Source organism: Centruroides vittatus, unplaced genomic scaffold, assembly GCF_030686945.1.
Source record: "Centruroides vittatus isolate TY-2023 unplaced genomic scaffold, ASM3068694v2 contig_875, whole genome shotgun sequence".
In the NCBI taxonomy this organism is placed as follows: domain Eukaryota; kingdom Metazoa; phylum Arthropoda; class Arachnida; order Scorpiones; family Buthidae; genus Centruroides; species Centruroides vittatus.
The window spans coordinates 2,223,776-2,233,084 of record NW_027122567.1 but is presented as its reverse complement, the minus strand read 5'-3'; positions in this window follow the sequence as shown (position 1 = coordinate 2,233,084).

The window sequence follows — 9,309 nt, the reverse complement described above, 5'->3', positions numbered from 1 at the left end:
TTTAATTTATAAAAGGTTATTTGTGCGATTCTCAAATTACAACCGTTAGAAGAAAATGTCTGTAGCATTTTAAATATTGATTTATTTATTGAACTATAATAATATTGTATACACTTCAGTGTTTAAATAAACCAGATGTTTTCTCACCCTATTCATAGCACATGCTCAGCCAAATGTTCCTTGGAAACAGGTCTATATCATTGGTAATATAGTAGAAATTTGTAATCCTGCATTCAAGTGTCGGGTGCTTTCCCCGGAACAGGAATTATGACAATAATGCCAGATTACAGGGCATTCTTGTATTTTTGCATTTTCTCAAAATTTAATTAAGCTTTGTGTATGCGATCATTGCTATGTGGTACAAAAGGTGCAGAAATATTTCATACATTGCACCACATTTTGTACCAATGCATGCTTCCATATGCTTTCTATCTACTATTTGACTAGACTCTCTAACAATATCTACACCAATGGAGAAATTCCTTTAAATTGGAAAGAGGTGGTTTTATCTATGATTTACAAACATGGTAACAAAGAGGATCCTGCTAACTATTGACCAATTGCGTTACTATCAAATTTCAGAAAAATTTTCACAGCCATATTAGCAAAAAAATTTAATACATGGACAAAAACAAACAATTTACACAATCCTACTCAATATGCTTATATAGCGAACAGAGGCATGCAAAAGGCACTAATACAACTTCAGTTATTAAAAAAGAGAAGAAAAGTCTTTGCTATTTTTCTGGATTTATCAAAAGCATATGATTCAGTATGTATAAAATTGCTCCAAAATAAATTGCATAAACATGAGGCAAGCAAACATCTAATAAACATTATTAATCAACTTTATGGCAATTACAGTATAATAATTAAACAAAAGAATATATGTGGGAATCCATTTACAGCTTGCAAAGGATTGTTGCAGGGTGATCCTTTATCCCCATATCTATTTAATTTCTACCTATTTGATCTGAACAACTGTTTTACGAATGAAGACGACGGAATTTACATTGATAACACTTGTATTCATTCATTATCCTATGCAGACAACATAGTCATCGTTGCTCCATCTGCAGTTGCTCTTAGACGTAAAATTCTACAAATAACTGAATACTTAAATAAGCTAAAGGTTAAAATTAATCCCAATAAATCTGAGGTCATGATTTTTAGAAATGGGAATAAACTGTCTAAAAAAGTCATGTCTTTCTACGTTAACGATGAAAAAATAAATATTGTCAACGAAAAGAAATTTTTAGGCCTCATATGGGCTTTTAATTTGTCATTCGAGAGACACTATAAACACACTGTCACTAAATCTAAAAATCTTTTGAATAATTTGATAATTTTATTTTCTAAAGCAAAGATAAGAAATAATAAGACTCATTTCAAACTGTTCAGTTCCTTAGTGCTAAATGCTTCGCTGTATGCTGCCTCTATTTAAAGTCTTAATAAATTTAATAATCTAGAAAAACTTCAAAATATATTCATACGTAAGCTATATCTATTAGAATTCAACACGCCAGAGAGCGTTCTTCGCTTGGAATTTAACAGATATAAGATAAACACGATCTTGTTTAAAGCCTACATTAAATGGCTACAAACGATAATTAATACAGAGGATTTGTCTACAAAGAAGTTTGTATTGTCATTATATAATAGATCTCAGAAGTTAAATACAAATCGGAATTGGATTACCCAACTGTCTTATATACTTAATGAATACGGTTTTTCCATTGAACTAGTTTTCAACTATCTCAAATAATAATCAACAAATCAACCAATTATTTCATAGAGTTATAGAATATTCTATAGTTCAAGACACTGATGATGTTCGTAATAGAAGCAACAAGTTTTATTATGACTACCTCTTCAACTATCTGTTTATTAACAACTATATTTTTACAAACCTAACTTTTCAAGTGAAAAAATTTTTCACCCAGATGAGACTTAATCAAAGAGGACTAATTTTAGAAGGTAAATATATAGAATATGCCCATTCCATTTGCCCAAACTGCAAAAAACTGATATCAAAAATTCATTTATTTTACAGGTGTGACTTTGATAAAGATCAAGACTCAGAAACCATTGGAGATCAAAATGTCAATCAAAGTGATGAAAGCAATATGTATGATAAGTTTAATCAGGCTACCACTGATGAAATTTTTAATTTCTATAATAGTGTCAGAAGACTTCTGAATGTAAAGTCTCAAATATCATATGCTATTTCATAAATTGTAAAGAGGCTTGATCGTTTGTAAACGTATGTCTGATTTCTATCTTCTGGTAAATGTTATTTACCCCCTTGTAACAGGCGACTGCCTATTATGTTAATAAATTGATTCTGATTCTGATTCTATGCTTTAAATTAGTGTATACAAATTAATATTAAATTATATAACACTTAACTTAGGACATTAAAGATATGAAAATATCTTGAAATATTAAAATTCTGAAAGTATCTTATATTAATAGCTTGAAATAATAAATATTGTAGAAAATAGATTAAAAAATTCAGAATAAATAATATATTAATTTACTAAATGTAAACGTATTATATTAACATTTTGTGTACAGGTTATTCATAATGAGAAAGAAAATGTAACATTATCGAATGTAAAAAAAAGAAAAAACCAATTTTACTTTGACCATTAAGGACTGTAAAGAAATTATACATACACTTGAAATTTGTGTATAACTTCACAGGTTGTTTATTTATACCAATTTAACAATAAATAAGCTCATTATTATAAATAATTACTTACAAAAAAAAATCATATTCATAAATAAAAATATTCAAATTTCTGAGTGATGAATTAATATAAAAATTACAACCAATTCTGTTGTAAAATAATTATACACACAGTGTATATATTACATCATGTACTTCATAAGCAATATGGAAATTAAATTACATATCGTTTACTCTTTCCATAATAATTGTATCATTCTGACTTAAGTTTTCACAAAATGCCACAAGGAAAAGAACTGAGCAAAAAAGAAGTGAGAAAAATCTCTTTTTATCATGGACAAGGAAATCTTACAGACAGATTGCAACACTTTTGAAAAAATCTGTGGAAGGGTACAATACAGGTAAAGATCTTGAGGAAGCCTTATCCAGAACATTTTTACTTGTATTATTATTTTCTACATTTCACTTCAAAATGCCATCAGATGATTTCAATGCCTCCACAGCAAATCTTCTTTCTATATTGGCTGTATCAGTATTGTTAATTCTCAGAATGCAATCATTCACCTTTAATTTGCCATCTGCTTCACTACCTTTCACAATATTTTGTACAAAGATAGAAGAATCATTTCCATTATTAGAATTATCTTTCCCCCACCAATCTCAAATCTAAGATCTTCAGATAATACCCTTAAGTTTATTTCAAAAGTTTCACTTCCCACTCTTGTAAATCTGCATCAATTGCCGAATCACAGCTGTGATTATTTCCAACAGAGTTCAGTTGTTTCATTCTTGTTTCTTTTTCAAGCTGAGCTTCAATTTTTTCTTTTAACTCCTTGAGTTCTTTAGCTGCTTCATTTAGCTGCCATTTCACTTTGTCAGAATCTCTAAGAGCTTCGGCTAAATTGCTGACTGCGCAATCTCTTTCTCTATGCAGTTTATCACATAATGTGTGAATACTTTCCCTCTCTAAAACAATCTTATCTCTTTCACTAAAGGCCCAATCTCTTTTCCTTTTACAAACATCTGCTTCTTGTTGAGCTTATATCAATTCCATATGTAGTCTTTCCAACTGCCTCGAGACATTTTCTACTTCTCTATTTGCTTGGTCTAAATCATCGAATCTTCCATGACGCTTATCTTTTCCAAAGAAAAACTCCTACAGAAATTTTTGAATGTTGAATAAATTCTTATAAGTTTTTACTTGGAACAATTTCTTTACATCTCAGATGTTTTTGTTTGGATCTAAGACTTTCAACTTTCATATTTCTATATGAATTTTGATAAATAAAATACACTATTACACAAACTATATATAATGTTATGAATTGTTATAAGTGTAAAGCAATAATACTAAGGTCAAAGTTTACTTTGAGAAATTTAATCATATAAAAAGAAGTCAGTTGGTTTTTCAAGAAATCAAATCTAATACTATAATTTTAATTATTGTCTGTACAATTGCATTATTGCAATTATTGTTATTGCAAAATTCTGCTTTAAATATATTAGTTTTAAAAAATCAGAGTTTTATTCATTATTTAAAATTAGTTTGCTTGATATTTGTTTACATATGCGTAAAACAAATATCAAGCAAAACTGAATTTTGTTTACAATCAATCAAAAACAAACAAATAATTAAAAACAAACTTTGGTAATGTATTCAAAGGATGATTGGAAAAGTGGATTATTTAAATTCTACAATAACTTTTGAAAAAATTTAGTTCAAACTGTTTTTCACCACTCTAAAGATATAGTTTCAAAACAAAATGCGCCAGATTTGAAGTTATTATTAAATATAATACATTTTAATTTTAGCTACTTTTAAATCATATAAAGAAATGAAAAGATAGGGATAATATAAATAAAAAACTAATTACATCAAAAGTCAAAAAGGAAAAAACTAACTAATAAATATTAGCTAGGAAATATTAAAATCTACATTTATATTATTTTTGTAAACCTTATATTTTTGTGAAGATGTTATATATAAAACTTTCTAACTTATTTTGAAACATCCGTTTAACCAAACTGTAGTTATTGAAAGATAGGCATTTGAAAAAATATATATTCACATTTGAAGAGTGTGGGTTTAAATACAAGGTGCCATTTCCATTAGTACATTATAGTGCATGTTAACAGCTAAACAACAATGTATTTCAATTTAAATATTATATGTACTAGGGTTTCTCAAACGGGATCCTAGGATCTGGGTTGTTTTTTTTAACATGGGAAATATCCTGGAAAATCTTGCAAATTTCTTAAAAATCCACATTTTTTATTATTTTGTGTTAAAGTATAATTAACACAAATATAATTAATTATATAATTAATGAGAGTTTCATATTAATATGAAATTATAATTAACCCATAAACTGTCAGAATACATTTCTATTTATTAATTTTAAACCTGCTTATTAGTTTAAATTTTTGCTTATTTTAGCATGTCACAGATTGTCAATAATCAAAATGTAGCCTATTTGTGACAGGACTCCAAAAATTCTTTACTTGTCAGAACCTGTGATATCTGGGATAATTGTGCTTATGCTGTCTTAATTTTTAACCAAGCCCAGTAGCTTGAATAATTGCATTATGCCAGGTTGTGCAAATTGGGCAAAGATACAAACGAGTACGAAGTATGAAGATTTTCTTTATAAACCTGATCATTAAAGCTGAATGAAGTGCAGAATTATCAGGCCGTAAGCTTGATGCCTCTATTAAAACTGCCCAGGTAGACAAATCAAGAATACTAGAGAGCAAAAGAAGTACTGCAACGCATCTCAAAAACAAACTAGAAATCTTCGAGGCTATAGGTGAAATAACACATAACATGTCTTCTCTTAAATGAATTACAGGGTGACAATAATTAACCCGTACAAGTTTTTTGTATCGTAAATTTATTATAGAAATGAAAATTAGCAAAACAACAGCATATAACAGTGACAATACTTTACGTATTAATCAGATATTCAGCCAGTTTCAAAGTGGACCCCTTTTGCTTTGATGCAGAGCCCCAAACGCGTTTTGAAATTCTCAGCGATGGACCGGACTCTTCTGGAGACAGTTTGTCTCACTCCCAGCGCAAGGATTGCTTCAGCGACTCCAAACTTTCATGGCGCTTAGAACAGGCCCTGGCCTCCAAAATGGACCACACACTGTAGTCTGTTGGGTTCAGATTCGGCAAGTACGGTGGCCATTCCGCAAACAAGATGAAATCGGAAAAATGAGCATTGCACACTCCTGAGTCTTTTTTGCCCTGTGTGTCGGTGCCGAGTCCTGCTGAAACATCCATTTCGCACTGCCAAAATGCTGTTGAGCCCACAGAAGTACCACAGCTTCGAGAATGTCATGGTGGTACACATCTTGATTGATTTTGGCTCCTTGATCGACAAAAACAAGGGGTGTCTTGCTGCTCGCACAAATTCCGCCCCAAACCATGACTGACATTGGATTTTGTGATGTTCGATGACGGCTGAGCGTCCAGGAGCCCCCGCGGACCAGTTCCTGTCGTTTTGATGGTTGTACGGAGAAAAGCTTCTCGTCTGTGAAGAGAATGCACTCCCATTGTCGACCTGCGGCCCGACGCTTGAGTTAACGGGATCTTTGGAGTCTCACGCACTTGTTTTCATTGGTGAAGAGCTGAACCTTTTGGAACTTGTAGGGCTTGAGTACGAGTTCCTTTTTCGCCATTAACCACACCGATTCGCGATTGATTCTGATCTCATGAGCAATTTTTCTCATGGAGACCTTCGCATGTCAGTCAACTCGCTTTGTGATGATCTTGCAGTTCCTAGACGTATTGACAGTGCGCTTTCTTCCACGTCCGGGACGGTCACCATTGTGGCCAAGCTCCTTGAATCGCCGAACTGCATCTGAGACTGTCATTTTTGGAACACCGAGCAGACGAACAATTTCACATTGATGCTTTTCTTGCCGGAATAGCTCCAAAATTGCACAACATTTGTTCGACACCATTAAAAAAATAAAGAACTAACCCTTATTACATCAAAAGTACATCTACACGGGCAGGAAATCATGGAGAATTAAACAACAGTATGTAAATTGGTGACAGTAAAAAGTTCAGGTACAGCATTGCTACAAACTTTGTACAGGTTAATTATTGTCACCCTGTAAAGACGATTCCATCCACATCAATTGAATCGAAAAGGCATTCTCGGTAGTACAACTTTTCTTTAGTAAAATAAGAATCAAATTGAATGATCAAAGTATCGACCATCTTTGCTTTTTAAAATCTTATTATAAAAATTTACAATAATATTTTGTATTGTTTTATTTAAAAACAAAAATTACTTTTTAAATTAGAAGTTTCATCTACGCTCATTTTTTTAAAATTTTCAACTCAATTCAAAGCACTATTTTTTGTTGTTGTCATCGTTGTATGCAGTTTCCAGCAAACTTTAATAAATTTTTTCTATTTGTAATTTCTATGTAATTCAAAGGTAATTTTTAATATATATCTTACACAGCATTATTAATATGATTTTGGAGGTTGCAGAATGTATTACTTTAAAAAATAAAAAATAATTATATCATTTGATTTCAAGGTATTTTGTACATCTTAAAAATAATTAATTCTATCCTGGGATTTCCCAGAATCCCGGGAAACAGTTCACTTTTATCCCGAAATCCTAGGACAAGCAAAAGACTGGGGAAATGAGAAACACTAACATGTAATTTTTAACTATAACATGCATCATATTATGATTAAAGTAAACAAAGAAGAAAACTTCTCAACTTTAATTTTTCCATTTCCTCTAAAGCTTTATGGCACCATATTTAAACCCAAACCCTTCATTTATTACCTTTATATGTACACATAATAAACTGGGTTCTGGTAGAGAAACTTCACTGACTTCGGCGTTAAACTATTTCTTTTTTATTATCACAAGCACTTTCGACGAGTTTATAATTGTCGTCTTCAGGTGAAACAAATTATTTTAAAAACGAACATGCAGAATGTTCTAAGGAGAACAGAATTTTTGAATTCAAAAAACAGTAATCCGGTAATTTTTGAATTCAAAAATTCTGTTCTCCTTAGAACATTCTGCACGTTCATTTTTAAAATAATTCGTTTCACTTGAAGACGACGATTATAAACTCGTCGAGAGTGCTTGTGATAATAAAAAAGAAATAGTTTAACGCCGAAGTCAGTGAAGTTTCTCTACCAGCACCCAGTTAAAACTTTGCATGAGTTACCAAATTTATTTTACACATAATAAACATTTCAGTTGTCATTTATACCTGTAACTAATTTAAATTCTACCAATCAATATATTTTTTTATTAGTAACGCTTAACATTTCTATTTAAAAAACTATACTTTAAACCAAGTCGACAATACTTGTCAAACAGTTTATCAAAATAAAACAATTATGAATCATTATTTTAAAATTTTTAAATTATGATTTATATGATAACTCATTTCCAAAAATAACTGAGCATTCGAATATAATCGTACAGTATTTTTTATGAATAAAATGATAAAGTTGTTTAAAGTATTTTTACATTAAATCTACTAAATACACAATTGATTTACAATGAATCTCGAATCAGGTAAAAAACAACTTGACTTATCAAAAAGTATTTCCTATTCTTTGTAAGTAAGAATTTTATAAACAAGAATCAAAGATCAGGTTAAGGGACATAAAATTCTGCATCTAAACTGATAAACATTTTCAAATCTCAGTTACTATTTTTAACATAAAATCTGTTTTGTATCTAATAAATGACATCAACTGTCAAACTAACAAATCACTTTTTAAATTAAAATTTTAACAAATCAAATTGATAAAGTATTATTTTTAAACAATTTATCTGTTGTATAACAACTCATTTTGAAATAATTACTAGGTGAACAGAATCCAAGATAAAGGACAACATAATATATTTAAACCATTAAATTACAATCTAAATTACAGTCACACTTCGGATTTCGAACTTAATTCGTTCCTAAAAGTTGTTCTGAAATCGAAACAAATATTTCTATAAGAAACAACATGAAATGGACTACCTAGTATCAATAAATATTAATACATTTGGTACTTTGGTTAATGTAACCCTTGGTGCCAAGATGGCGGCTCGTCTCTGATTCCAGCAAGGAAACACTAAGGATGCACGTTCTAACCTAACCTAACCTATTCTAATAATTTGGTTGCTAATAATTATGGTAATTTATTAGAATAGGTTAGGATAGGTTAGGTTAGAACGAGTGTCCCACTGTTTCCTTGCTGGAATCAGAGACGAGCCGCCATATTGGCACCAAGGGTTACATTAACCGGTACGTTTCCGTTAACTAGGGGCCAGTCATTTTTACTGCTACTTTTAGCGAAATCGATATATTATTTCGTAATTCACACGTTTAATATTACAATGAATATGTTTAATACACATGTTTGTACTGTACTGTACATCATTGTTTATACACGTTTAATATATTGTAATATTACATTTAGCTAAAAACAGTAGTAAAAATGACTGGCGCCCAGTTAATGGAAAAGTACCATATACATTTTTGCTATTTAATTTGAGTTAAGCACCTTTAAATTCGTGGATGTTATTATATTACGCAAATGTTAATTAACGCAGTTTTTTTAATTAATTTGA